This window comes from Lepidochelys olivacea (assembly GCF_965140295.1).
Source record: "Lepidochelys olivacea isolate rLepOli2 genome assembly, chromosome: 2".
Taxonomy (NCBI): Eukaryota; Metazoa; Chordata; order Testudines; family Cheloniidae; genus Lepidochelys; species Lepidochelys olivacea.
The window spans coordinates 249,307,383-249,321,992 of record NC_140412.1 but is presented as its reverse complement, the minus strand read 5'-3'; the positions used below and the strand labels follow the sequence as shown (position 1 = coordinate 249,321,992).

The 14,610-nt window shown below is 38.7% G+C and overlaps 1 protein-coding gene across 1 annotated transcript in view; it reads right to left on the bottom strand.

Annotated features, from left to right (window-relative positions):
• Positions 1-14,610, bottom strand: part of VIPR2 (vasoactive intestinal peptide receptor 2) — an 88,221-nt gene that overhangs the window by 29,654 nt on the left and 43,957 nt on the right. The window lies entirely within an intron of this gene.

Sequence of the window (14,610 nt, the reverse complement as noted above, 5' to 3'; positions counted from 1 at the left end):
TTTTTAACATCAATGCAGCATGCTGTATCTTATGGAACCAATTTACAAAGGTAGGCACATGCATTTATGTGCATACACATTCTGGTGCCTGTGTTACTAAGAGGCACAAATTCACAGTATTTTAAGAATATCATATTTAAGATAATAGGCTAGACTCTCTGCTACTGTAAGTCAGCCTAGCACCATTTATTTCAATTGAGCTATGGCAGCTGAGATTCTGACATCATATTTCAAAAAGTAGAAGTATGCCTCTTACAACATTTTGTATGTGTCTAAATTTCAATTTGTACCAGATTCTTCATTTGGATTCAGCACTTGTTAAAAATTATACAATTTTAAACAGAACTATTGCTAAAACTCATCTGGTAGTTTTATACCCTTTTAAAATTGCTAGAAAGCAGTGATGAAAGAATAACATTAGGAAGCTGCAATTTTTCCAGAAGAATACCATTGAAAGGAGGTAATTTTAGTGATCCTGGTTTATGTCAAAATTAGCAGAACAACGTTTAAATCATTTAGCAATCACAGCATGCATTTGGGCAAATCTAAATTAAATGTTAAATGAAATGAAGTATCTTGTAAATGCGATATAATAGATATACTTAAAGGTAAAAACTGAGGGAAACAAATTACCTACATTTAGCAAATAGATCTTAAGGACATTCAAGGCAAATGGCACCAGTCCCTGTTAGCAGCTGCGTGAGGGAACATTCGCTCGTTATCCAAAAAGCATGGTCCAATTCCAACAGGCTACTTCAATAACTAATCCAACATCACCATTCTCCTAATTCCCAAATGGTACAATAGATACTACAAGGGAAATAGATGCCTACTTTTATTTTTGTACTAGGCAGTGCATAGAAGTGGATTGTCTTGACATTTTTGTAGAACTCCTGACATTTTAGTATTGAATTAGTTTGCTTTTAAAGTAGCAGTAAAACACTGGAGAGTGTGAAGGGTACACTCTCACTTTGTGGGAGAGGAGACTAGCGAGTGTTTTGGGGCTTGTTCAGCGCTAACGAGGTATACCTGTTAGGTTTGTTCTGACTGGAAAGAAGTGGGCGGGGGGAGAGGAGGACGGGATTTCTTAAAGAGAGAAAACCCGCCAAGGGTGGGTTGGGTTATGGTGAACAAGAAGACGACTGCTACACCTCAGAGAGTAATCTGCCAAGAAAGAAACACTCAGAGGCCTCACTGCCCTGAAACATCATGGACCAGCTGCAAAGAAGGGTGCCCCAAGAGAAGGGGCTACAGGTAGACCCTAATTAAAGACAGTAGGCCAGCTGATAACCAAGTCCCAAAGAGCTGGTCCCAGAAAGCCTGCCTAAGAGACGGGCCACCTGAGTCATTCTCTTACTTTACTCTGATCATCCTCTCTCACAAAGTAGTTTTGCTTGTTTGTTTGGTGTAGAGAAGCCCTCACATGTTACGAACACGGGAAGCACATTACAGAAAACTTGAATTGGGAACTGGTGGAGATGCAGAGGAGCCCCATCCCCCCATCCCCCAGACGCACCAGAGAAAACATGACCATGGAAATTAGTAAAGGTCCCAATGGAAGAGGAATGATATTAGGAAGCTTCCCCACTTAAAGGATCAAGGACTGATGATAAACTTTCATTTTAAATTGAAATCCTGAGCTTTCAATGATATAAAATAGATTATTCCTTTCATTGTATTTCATAGGGTCCCAGTCCTACAAATACACACCCTTGTGCATAACACCCTTATACTTCTGTGGAGTTCCACTGAATTCAGTGGGACTCTGTGGGTACAAGAGCCCAGATCTTCAAAGGTATGTAGGTGTTGCTCCACTTAGCTTTGCAACACCTAACCCCTAGATGGCCAGTCACCTAGTGGAATCCCCAACCCCAAGCTAGGTTCCTAGGCTCCCTAAAAAATGCGCAGGGAGAGACACGTGCCTAAAAGAAGGGGATACTTAGAAGCCTGCAAGCTGAGCAGGGAGCTAACTAAACTAGCCAGGAATGAAATGCCAGCCTAAGAGAGCTGACCTAGTATACCTGGCTGACTGGGCAGAGATAGGCACCTCCCTCTACTCAGGATTCTCTGCTGCAAAACTCTTCCTCAAGTTAGGCCCCCCTAAGCCAGATCAGCTGCTCAGGTAGCCCATGCTGTAGGAGTTGAAACCATCATTGTTGCCCTATGTTTCCCTGTGCCCCTGGCTGTCTTCAATGTGGATGTGGTGCTGCCCCCTATTGGCAGCCTGTATCCTGCCCTCCAGTGTGGGGTCTGACAGGTATCAGATCTTAGACATACTCAAAGCATCCCTACAGGATTGGGCCCAGTTGCCAAATAGGTGTTTCCCTCTCTAGTTTGAGAATCCTGCTTGGAAGCCTCTCCCCTCCTTTTTGAAATCCATTTCTTTCACAAACCCTCCCATGCTGACCTTATCACTAATGATGTTATCAGGCTTTTCAAGGAAAGTTTGTTGAGTATTTCCTGTTCCACTGAGTTCAACTGTCATCTGTTCAGGTCAAGAACCTTGTGTTCTACACTTCTTGAAAAACACCCCGTGCACAGATGGTGCTCTATCAGTAACAGCAAGCAGGAGGTTCTAGGACAACTTTCCTTACGATTCAGAGTACTGTGCAACCAGCACAATCAGTCCAAAGCCATAAAAATATTTAAATTCCTACAATAATATTTAGCCTGCACTAAAAACACTAGCAATTTTATTAAATGTATTCCTGTTGCTGTGGTGACTACTTAGCCCATATTTTAAGAGCGATCCAGCAGTTTCAGCAAGGATTAGATCTTGAATTTGGACATTTTCTTTCAAACAAATGAAAAGTAGTTATTCTTAAAAGAAACATGTTTGTCATCTCTGAGAACTCATTACTCAAGTGGTTAGCTTTAAGATGAAACTGAATATAGCATTAATTTATCAGTGAGCAATCATAAAATCCCGTCTTTTTAATTCACCAAATTGGTTCCAGTATTTACTGCTGATGGATGAGTTTCAATTGTCGTAATAAGTGTATATTTTCTTAATGTTTTCAGTGACTAAGTTGGGTTTTATTACATGTACACCTAGAATTATTGTCATGTGCTGTATTCTAGATAACACTCATTTAAGATATATTTAATACCATGCCTTTAAGAAATAGTGATTTAAATGAACTGTCAGTTGATTATGAACTTCCTATAGACCAGAAAACTATGCAGATTATCTCTGCCCTTTTAACAAAGCAGACCTATTACTCTGCTCTTACAGGAAATATCATGTTTCTCTGTTAAAAGGTAAGAAACTGTGAACTCTGTGGTGATATAATCATAACATGCTGTAGCACATCTTTATGCCTTGGTTTATTATGATCCTGGGATCTAAGGATTGCACTGTTCTGTAAATTATTTTATACAGAGGAGGTCACTGGCTCAAGCCAGAGTTATTAGTTTTTCTTGGAAATAAATTCACAAAAATTAAAAAGGGACATAAAACTTAATATAAATTCAAAGCTATATCTTATATTGCATATATATTTTAAAATCCTTACCTCTGTTACTACCACCAATATAAATGGTTATTAAAATAGAAATAATATTAAGGGCTAAATGGTCCTGTCATGTGTATTGTGCAATTCAGAGAGGATGTGTGCTTGTTACGTTCTTGGCACAAGAAAATGAAAGGTCCAAGGTTGGGAATACCAGGGAAGTAAATTGCGTTATACTGAAAGTACAAGTGAGAATAGAAAAAGATGGTATCAGAAAGTAAAGAAAAGGAAACCAGGATGCTACAGTCATTATAGTGGTCCTTCACTGGCAAAAGTTTCTCTGTTACTAAAATATCTTCTCTTGTATGCTACAAATAATACAATTAATTAATTAATTAACATCCTCACTAACTGTTAAAGTAGTGATCCATATGCTTTCTTCAGTGAGCAGCTAAACTCATTCTTATTGCCAGCACAAAAACCAAATAAACCACTGCACCTTTTAAACTCTGTATTTGGTAACTTTTTAAAGCTTTTCTGTTCAGTATATTGGGCTACTGAAAGTCTCTGAACAAGATCAAATAAGACTTTTGTACACCCAAAAGCCTTAGATCAGTAAAAACTACATTCACTAAACATGTTGTCTTGTGCTCATGTGACTGCATTATTGGCCATTTAGATATCAAACTAATGTTTAAGGTTCAGTTCCCCACTCTGTCACTGGCCTGATAAGTGACCTTGGGCATGTCACTTCACTTCTCTGTGCCTCACCTTCCTTACCTGTGAATCTGACCACTGCCCCTTTTGGTTGATGAAAGAGAATCAGGATCATTTGGTGCCCCTCATGACCACCACTTGAGTTATCATGAAATTCTTGTATTTCCGAAAATGTTAGTGACCCTTTGAGATGCGCCACCCAATCAAGAGAGATTATACATTCTTTTTAGTTTTGGTCTTGACGGGGAGGTATTTGTTTAGGAAAAATGTAAATGGTTGGTGCCAAGTATATCAAATTTATGTCATGTTTAGTCTGCATTGCTTACCCTAACTTTTTTTCCATGTTTGCATATTCTCATTTCAGAATAAATTGCACTGATTCTACATTCTTTGCCTCCCCCAATCAAACAGGCACAGCATCAGCTGTACTTTTATAAACTTAGAACTAAGTAGAAACTGATTTCTGAAATTCAGAGGCTCATCACCCATGATTAGTCAGAATATGTGCACTAGGGGCTTGTATGAGAGAGAATGGCTACAAGTCATCATAGGGAAATTCACTGTCAGACCAGTCTGGCCTTCCTATGAGAGAGCCTGGGTACAGCAGACACCATCTGTATGACTTCATGTCAAGAACTGATGGGACTTAACATTTCTCATATTCTCCTTTTCCTCAGCACCCTGCAACACTACATTCCAATGAGTAACACTAAGAGATTTATGTGCATTACTCAATGCTATGGACTATTCTAAAACATGTGGGATTTTTTAACTTTTTATTTCCTAGAGAAGAATTTTTCGAAGTGCTATATAGATGTTATCTTCTGATAAGCACTTTCTTTCAGTCTTCCAAGGCCAAGACTCTGTAGGTTGAATTTCCTGTTTTGCCTACTCCTAGTAAATTAGAATAAAGTACAGGGCAGTAAATAAGAGCCTGATCTAACAGCCATTGAAATAATTGGTTTCAGAGTAACAGCCGTGTTAGTCTGTATTTGCAAAAAGAAAAGGAGTACTTGTGGCACCTTAGAGACTAACCAATTTATTTGAGCATAAGCTTTCGTGAGCTACAGCTCACTTCATCGGATGAATACTGAAATCATTGGAGTCTTTCCATTGACTTCAGTGGGCTTTGGACCAGGTCTTGCATGCACTACATTACTTTATTTTTAATAATTTATCAAGATTTTTTTCCTCCCCAGTCATCTTCATTATTTAAAAGAAAAACACACTGGCATTTGTGCTTTTTGTTTTTAGCTTCTCCCGTGCCAGTGATGACGTTTGATGATTAAATATGCCTGCTCTCCTTCAAACTGCGGCAAAAGACATTTTGTATGGGACTTCCAAAGGAGACTTAGAGAGTTGGGTGCCCAAATCTCACCGGATTTCAGTTGCTAAAAGACAGTTGTCTTTGCAATGTTATTGTGGAAATAAAACATTCAAGATGAATATATTAAATTGTTTGAATGACAACTGCAGTTTCAACAATGTGAATAGGGCTCTGTTGTTTAACAAGTTAATGGGACTATAGGTTTTGTGTGCCAGCTTCATCCTTTCTGTTTAAAACAGACCCTACCATTTCCATTACAGCTTTAAGGATCTGGTCCATATACGAGGATTTCATTTCTTCTTTCCTAGCTCTTTCATTTTTGCTAGTTCTGTAATTTACATTTTTTCCCTCTAGTCCATGAATTTCAAAATCAGTGTAAGGTTAGGTTCTATGCCTACTGGAGTTGAAGTGGAATTAGAGCTGTGGAATTTCTCCCCTGTCCCTTTAACTATTTAAATGCTAAATAAACTGTGTTTCAAGATGTGTTGATAAATTGCAATGGCAGGGCCACATGCACTAATAAATATTACAAAATTTCCAAAGGTTTCTTAGACAAATTATTGTAACACATCCAGCTGATATAACTAGTGATTGTGTTATTAATTAGGTTATTAATTTCTAGTGACATAATTCTAAAATATTTCATACTTACTCATCTAAAAATAATCTCCGTTATGTAATTTCTCAGTACAATAACATTCATCCTACTAATACTTAGGCTGCATAATGTACTAAAGACAACATGTAACTCCATATGCATATTGCTTAAAGTTAATAAGAACTGTTGGAAAGAAAACACTGTTTGATGTACAGGAATGCAAAGGGGCAGTGGCTTGGACTGCTATTTTAAAGGGAAAATTCACTAAAATGTCAGGCCTTACAATCTGTTGGTTTAGTTGTGCTACAGCTCAGTTGTGTTTGGGTTTGGGGTTTTTTTGCATGTAAATTGATAAAGCTTACACATCTGAATTTTTTGTTACCCTAAAGCTCCTTTGCACCATTGCGGCAGTATAAAGGGGCCTCACAGTGCATGTACATTTAAGTCAGTAAGGAACTGACTTACATAAACCAAGTTTAAATCAAATAAAGAATTTTCAAAAAAGGTGTTTTTTGCCCCCACCCCCCAAACTATGCCCAGGTTAAAAAGTGGGGGCATGGCCCCCGTGGCCACACCAGTTCCACCATTGGATCAAGGGTATGGAATTGCTTCTATATGAGGACAGACTAAAAAGACTGGAATTGTTCAGCTTAGAAAAAAGAGACAATTAAGGTGGAATGTGATAGAGGTCTGTAAAATCATGAATGGTGTGGAAAAAGTGAATAGAGAAATGTTATTTAGCCTTTCCCACAATAGAAAAACTAGGGGTCACCTGATGAAATTAATAGGTAGTAGGTTTAATATAAACAAGAGGAAATATTTTTATACAGTGCACAATTAACCTGAGGAACTCATTGCCATGGGATGTTGTGATGGCCAAAAGTATAACTGGGTTTAAAAAAGAACTAGATAAGTTCATGGAGGATAGGTCTATCAATGGTGACCCTGAACCTCTGACTGCCAGAAGTCAGGAGCGGAATATGGGTGGATCTCTCCAAAATTACCCTGTGCTGTACACTCTTCCTCCCTACAGCTCTGGAACTAGTGGTGGTTGGATACAGGATAATGGGCTAGATGGAACATTGGTCTGATCCACTATGGCAGTTCTTATGTTCTCAACATAGTCACATACCAGTTTAAGTCAATTTAAATACACAACTTCCATTAAACTAGTGCAACTTTCTGTGTAGACTGAGCCTAAGAGCCTGATTCTCCTCTACCTTGCTTCTTTTGTTGCAATTTACATCTGTTCAAAGTGAATGTGTTTGCACAATGCCACAATTCTGAACTGATAAAATTTGCACCCACTTTTCACAGGAAGAACTGACTATATAAGGTGCAAGACAATGAGAATCAGTCCTTAGACATTTATTGCTTCTTACCCTAATAAAGAAAGTAATTTATGTATTTTCCACCATGAGAGTCACAGAAGAAAGTGCTAAATCAAACAGGCAAGAACTACACCAGTCAGGTCTAGCTTGCTCACCAAATCTTAAGAGAACTAGAGAAAATATAAAACAACTTAACAGGAATCAATAACACACAATATGGCAAAAGGCAGTGTAAGAGTCCTTAGTTCCCTAAGAAACACTACATGGGAGTACTGTACCAGTGGTCCATTTTGTTCAGTGTCCTCTTTCCCAATGCCAGATGCTTCAGAGGAAAATGTAAACCACACCCATAATATATGTAATTACATAATATTATATGGTAGAACATGTTTTCCTAACTTGCCTGCAGCTGACCAGCCCTGAAATTGCAGGGTCCCAATTGTATTCTAGCTGCTGTAACTGCAATGTTATTCCTAATTTAAATAAATGTTGAATCCTTGTTTAAAATGTACTATGCTATTTTCTTCAATATAGCAAGTGCTGCAGGTTAATTCTATGTTACATTATAACTCATGCTCTCCATTTCAAATGTTTAACTTTTGAGTTCCCTCCTTTGTTTTTGCCCCATAGAAAAAGGTAGAATAAATATTGTAAGAACACTCAATCCTTCTCTAAACTATTCTTTATTTTATATTCAGTCCCATAAACCACATCTCCTCTTACTCATCTTCTTTACTTTTTTATGTTTTGCTCTTTGCCTTTTCTGAGATGCTGACCAAAACTGAATGCGGTAGAACAAGACAACTGAATTACATATTTTCTGTATTATTTCTGTCTCATTAATGCAGCCTAATATCTTAATTGCTGTACTGCACACGGATCGGGAATCTTCAGTGAGCTGTCCAAGATTATGATCTGCCATTTGTGTTGCCCAATTATCTAGTTTCAGAGGCTGGCAGTTTGCAATGGTGTCAAATTAAAAGATGAAAGCAAAAAAGCACTCATGTTCCAAACCAAGAATAAAAGGAGTTAGACGTGCATTTAAAAAAAGGGTTCAGGATCATTCAAAGTGAAGTAAACAAGCTGAAATGGATTTACCGACTGACAGTGTCAGCAGAGCACACAATGAAACTAGTTAGCAACAATTCAGAGTATGTTTTTTGAAGAGTTTAACTGCTAATGTTCCAGACTTGCAGTGCGGTATGAATATCTGCATATGAAAATGGTGGTTGGATCAGAACTCCCCTGAAGGATGCTCATGAGGCCTGCCAGGGACATCCTCTCCTCCAATCTGTCCTGGTCTGCCAGTTCCAAACATGCAGTCAAGAGGAACCCAATTCTTACAAAGCACCTGACAAACAGGTCCCATAGCATCAGTAGGAAAAGGGGAGCTTGCAATGAAATCAGCACTTCTACTCCCCTAAGGGCCACACCCAACAAGATACTGGGTATCGTCCGTCTGAGGAAGTTGAGGGGACTGTGAGCTGGATACTGTTTGAGCGCTCATTATCAATTTCTGAACAGATTATAGGGCCCAATTATCAAATAGCAATTCTAAAAAAAGTCATTCCTACAACTGGACGCTCAGGCTGGCACTTGAATATAAATGGCCATTTTATGGACTCAATTTAATTTAACTCCTACAGTACAGGATTTAACTGTCCTGTTAAAGTGTTCACATTACAAACCTGCTACCACTCATGCAGTCTTTACAAATCATACCTCATGAAAACAACAGTTTTTGTAACTAAAATTTTGTTTTTCCAGAGACTAATCTTTTAAGGAAGGATTGAGTCATTTAAATATTAAACTGAAATGTTACCAACATTAGCATTAGAAAATGTTTACAAACAATTTGATACAAAAATAGCAGAAGTACAGGACACAGGCTAAATTTCACCACACAATCATACTGCTTCTCTATCATGCCTTCTATCCTCTATTCTTTATCTGTATAGTGGGCCTAGAGTTTCTTTGGGAACACCATACAGTCGTTTGAGCAGAGCCACTGAAGACTCATTCTCACTCAGGCATTGAAGACAATGGGCTTCTTATGGTACTATCCTTGATAATAAGCATTTGCACAATCCGGCCTTTAGGTCCGATCCTGTACACAGTTACACATGTGCTTAACTTTACCCATGTGAGTAGTCAGTGCAAAACATGTGAGTAGTCAACCCAATGACCAGATGAGACCAGTTAATCATGTGCCTAAGGCCAGGCCTACACTAAAAAGTTAGGTCAACCCAGCTATGTGACTGAGGGGGCATGAAAAATCCAAACCCCAAGCAACTTAGTCAAGCCAACCTAACTCCTGGTGTAGACAGTGCTAGATTGATGGAGGAATTCTTCCATTGACCTATTTACTGCCTCTCAGTTTGGTGAATTAGCTATAGCAATGAGAGAACTCCTCCCATTGCTTCAGTGAGTATCTACATTGAGGTGCTGCATCTGTAGAGGTTTAAGTGTAGACATAGCCTAAGTGTTTGCAGGGTCAGATCCTTAGACAGGAATTTGTCTCCTTGTTTGTTTGGGAAGTGCCTAGCATATTTTAGTTGCTATAATAATAAGTTATAGATTTGGGGGGTGTTTTCCACAGATTATATGGGAAAAAAATATTTCACCAGTATGAAATCCAAGTAGCATGGCAGGTGTCAATGGAGAAGAAATGTTTTCTGTAAATATTACTTTAAATATTCGAAAACCCTTGAGGTGTAGGATAGCAGTTAAACAGAATTACGTACAATATGCCATCAAGAAGGCAGCACTAGTCAAACCAATATCTGACTGAGTGAGCCAGACTCAACAAGGAAGGCAAGAAAAGAGAAAAAAAAAATCTCTCTCATTCTGCACCATCCTGAACCCGCCCCCCGCATATTTTATATATATAAATTATTTTATTTACATCCTCAAATCAAAAAGACAACCAGACCAAAATTAATCTTAGTTTGAATCCTTCCAAAACGTGCTTGCTCTGGGTTGTATACAACATATATGTTTTCAGAATGCAATGAAAATATTTCCATCTAGAAACTAACTAACTAAAACCCAGAAGTGAAATTTCTAACAAAGGATTAGTTGTCCAGTCATGTTGAAGCAGCCGTGACCCCAATTTAGCCTTTGGCTACATACTCTAAGTTTGACAGTGACTGGCAGGGAGCCTGGATATGAAACAATTCCTGTCACTTCTAGTCATTAGAAGGAATACAAGTTGGATGTCTTCCTCCAGCAAAACACATCACTTAATATCTCAGCACCACTGCAAACTTCCAGGGCCTCCACAGCAAAATGGTTTAAGTAAAGAGGTGCATGTGCAGGCTGAATGACACTGCTAGCTAGAAATCTCTCATCAAAGGCTTGAGAGGGTCATGCTCACCTGAAGTGGAGCACCCTTAGGGACATGACTTGAAGAAGAATGTTCATTCAAGGGCTACACGGAAGGGCAAATCAGATTCAAGCCATATTTCATTAGTCAGCCTACAGTACTCTGACGAAGTGTAACCTTAACATTGATCATGATCTCTTAGTTCAAACTAGGAACTTGAGTTTGTAAACAAACTAGCAATCATTACTCTTACTGGGATTAAATTAGTTTCTCTTACTACACACACACCACTGTATGCAAGTTTTTAAAATGAGTCTAGTCCATATTTAAAAATATAACCACCCTTTCTTTCCTCAGCCCTTGTATGATTTTATTTTATTTTCCCTCCATTATAACCAACACAGAGCATAGAGTCTAGCAGTTTTCCACTGAGAATCAACCATGCTTCTCAAAGGATAGCAAATACAATATATCAGATTGTCTTCAAAGGGAAAGAAAATCACTTTGAACTATACCTCCAATTGCATTTTCTGGCTTATAAATGCAGGTTATGACCTATTAAATTTAGGTGCCAACGTTTTCAATGTGACTAATGATTTTGGGGTAGTAATTTGCAACACTTTAAAAGGTCACATTTTCTTATGTGCACATTCGTCTGCTAAGAGAAGATGAACCTACGATACTTGCTAAATTTTATGTGTGATCTTAACTCCCAGTAGCCCAAATTTAAAAAAAACAACACAACGAAGAACGGTCTTCTCTGAAGCTTTAAAACTACCTCCTTATAAACCATTCAAACAGAAAAGGTCAGGGCCCAAATTCTGCTCTACTGGTTTAAATGCCACTGAATGAAGCTGCTTCAGACTTATATCAAATAAGGGAAGAGTGGAGTTTGGCTCAAGGCCAGCACACCACAAAGAAGATAATATTTTACAATTAATCTTTATCATAGATAATACCATTCATTTAGCAGACTTTATACTGCATAAGGGTAAAACAAATACACATAAACAACAACAAACAGTGCTTCACAGCCAGCAAGAATACAGGCAATTGTGAAAAGCAAAGTTAAAGAAGCAAGCTTTCATCAAGCCTTGAAAATGTTGGCACACTAATTTTAATGTGATTTGGAAGAGTTCCATATTGAGCCACGATTGCTGAAGTCCTTGTCCCTGTGAGTTTTTAGTTTCACCCTGATTTGTAATAAGTAGTTCATTGAATGGAAGCTGTTATGAGTAAACTGAGCACAGCAGACTAGAGTATATACTGCCCCAAACTAATTTTTAAAACAATGAAAACATTTTTAAAACAGATCTTAACACAGACATAGTGAAACTGAAGCTCTCCTAGATTTTCAAGTTTTATTTAAGACACAAACTGCTGCAATTCAGACATCTAAAGTTTTATGAACCTACTATTAACAAGTCATTATAGAACATTACAGTAGTTCATATTTGTGATAATAAAGGCATGAATAGAACACTTGGCCTCAAGAAAGTTCATATTGTCTAACATTACAGAAATATTGCTTCTGAGAGGTAAACTTTTAGACAAAGATTTTTTTCAAAGAGATGACAACGTTCTATTCATTACTGTATTTACTGAGGAAAATTTGCAATGCATAGCCACTAAATATAACCCAGCAGGTGGGTAGGGCACTGCAGGGTCAGCTGTTTTCAGTTTTCAGAGTAATTGTCATGGAAATGTTTATATTATGATGAATTTATACTAAAAGTTGCAGGACTTATCCTGTGACATTTTCTTTCTGTGTGGTTGCCTGATGTTAACAGGTTTTAAGAGGATAAAGGGTATAAAATAAACTGCGTGTAAAAATAAAATGTAATAGAATGTGGTTATGTAATTCGCATTTGCTAGACTACTAATCTATAAGGGCTCTTCATATGCAGAATTTTAATTTACTTTTTTTAAAAGGCACTATATTTTGGGCTAATATTTTAAGTGAATTTAGTGCTGTGTTAAAAAAATTCAGGAATCTGAAGTGTTCTGTATATCCATAGAATAGACATAGTACAGATAGCAGGAGTGCAAAACCTGGTTGTTCTTTCAACTTCAACCTTGGCTTGGAAGGACCTCTGGGGGAGAGGGTAGTTTGGTCCTTGGTTGTTCAGCTGACACTGACTGTAAGGATCCAAGTTTTGATAAAAGTTTAGGGGTTGATCCTGCTTCCATGGATATCCATGAGAATATTGCTATTAAGATGACATGGGCACTTTTTGTTTTTGTGGAATGTTGGTCCACCTGTTATGATGAAAGGAGACTGTAGAGTTTGGATGGCCTCCATCTCAGTAGAAGGGGAACCAACAGGCAGGCTGGGGTGTGTGTGTTAAACTAAAAACAAAGGGGAGGGTAAAAAGAGGAAGATATGAACACTCAGCACAAAATCGAGATGTTGAGAACAAAATTAATCACGGAATCAAAGGCCACAAAGAGAAGAAATTCTTTAATTGGCTCTACACCAGTGCTACTAGACTGGATAACAAACAGGACTTGGTTCATTTATTAACATAAATTCGATCGAGTTGGTATGACTGAAACCTAGTAGGATGATTAACAACATTGGAAAATAAAACTCAGTGGTTATAAAACTTACCGGTACTTATGAAATATCAAGTAGGCAAAAGGGGACATTATGTGTTTGAGTCACAGAGAACTTGGAAAACAGTGATCTTGCATGCTTATGGATCAATGTCCTAACAGACAAATCACAAGATGAGGTATTAGTTGGTGTCTGCTACAGACCACCAAAAATCACACTAGGGAACAGGATGAGTGGCTCCTTAAGCATCTATCTATTTGTAGGGAAAAAAACAGTTACTAATCTTTTCTCACGGTTGTTCTTCGAGATATGTTGTGTCCATTCCATTGTAGGTGTTTGTGCTCGCCACATGCATCGGTGCCGGAAGTTTTTCCCTCAGTGGTATCCGTATGGGACCAGCTCTGGCACCCTCTGGAGTGGCATGCATAAGCTCTGGTATAAGGGGCGCCACTGGCTCCCTCTTACCTCAGTTCCTTCTTGCCGGAACTCCGACAGAGGGGAAGGAGGGTGGGTCATGGAATGGTCATAAGCAACACATCTCGAAGAACAACAGTTATGAAAGATTAGTAACCATTTTTTCTTTTTTGAGTGCTTGCTCATGTTCATTCCATTGTTGGTGACTCCCAAGAAGTACCTCCAGAGGCAGGTAGGAGTTCATGGACATGTCGATTGCAACACAGCTCTGCCAAAGCATTGTGAACGTGTGTACTGAAGACCATGTTGTAGGCCTGCAGATGTCCTGGATAGGGACATGTGCCAGGAAGGCAGCCAAAGATGCCTGAGCCCTTGTTGAATGAGCCTTCGCTATTGGTAGAGCCACAGCCTGCGCCGACTCATAACAAGTACGGATGCAGGTGGTGATCTAAGATGAAATCCTCTGAGAAGACACAGGAAGGACTTTCATCCTGTCAGCTATCTCAATAAAGAGCTGAGTTGATCTGCGGAAGGGCTTGGTGTGCTCCAACTAGAAAGCCAGGGCATGCCCGACATCTAGAGTCTACAGATGCCTCTCCTCATTAGTGGAATAATGCTTTGGACAGAACACCAGGAAAAAAATATCCTGATTGACATGGAAGTGCAACACAACCTTTGGCAGGAAAGCTGGATGGGGCCACAGCTGAACCTTGTCCTTATAGAATACCGTGTACGGGGCTCCAAAATAAGGGCTTTAATCTCGGAGACTTGCCTTGTGGAGGTAATAGGTACAAGGAATGCAACCTTCCATGACAGGTGGGAAAGGAAACAAGAAGCCATAGGCTCAACGGATGAGTTGTGAACCTGGTGAGCACCACATTGAGGTCCT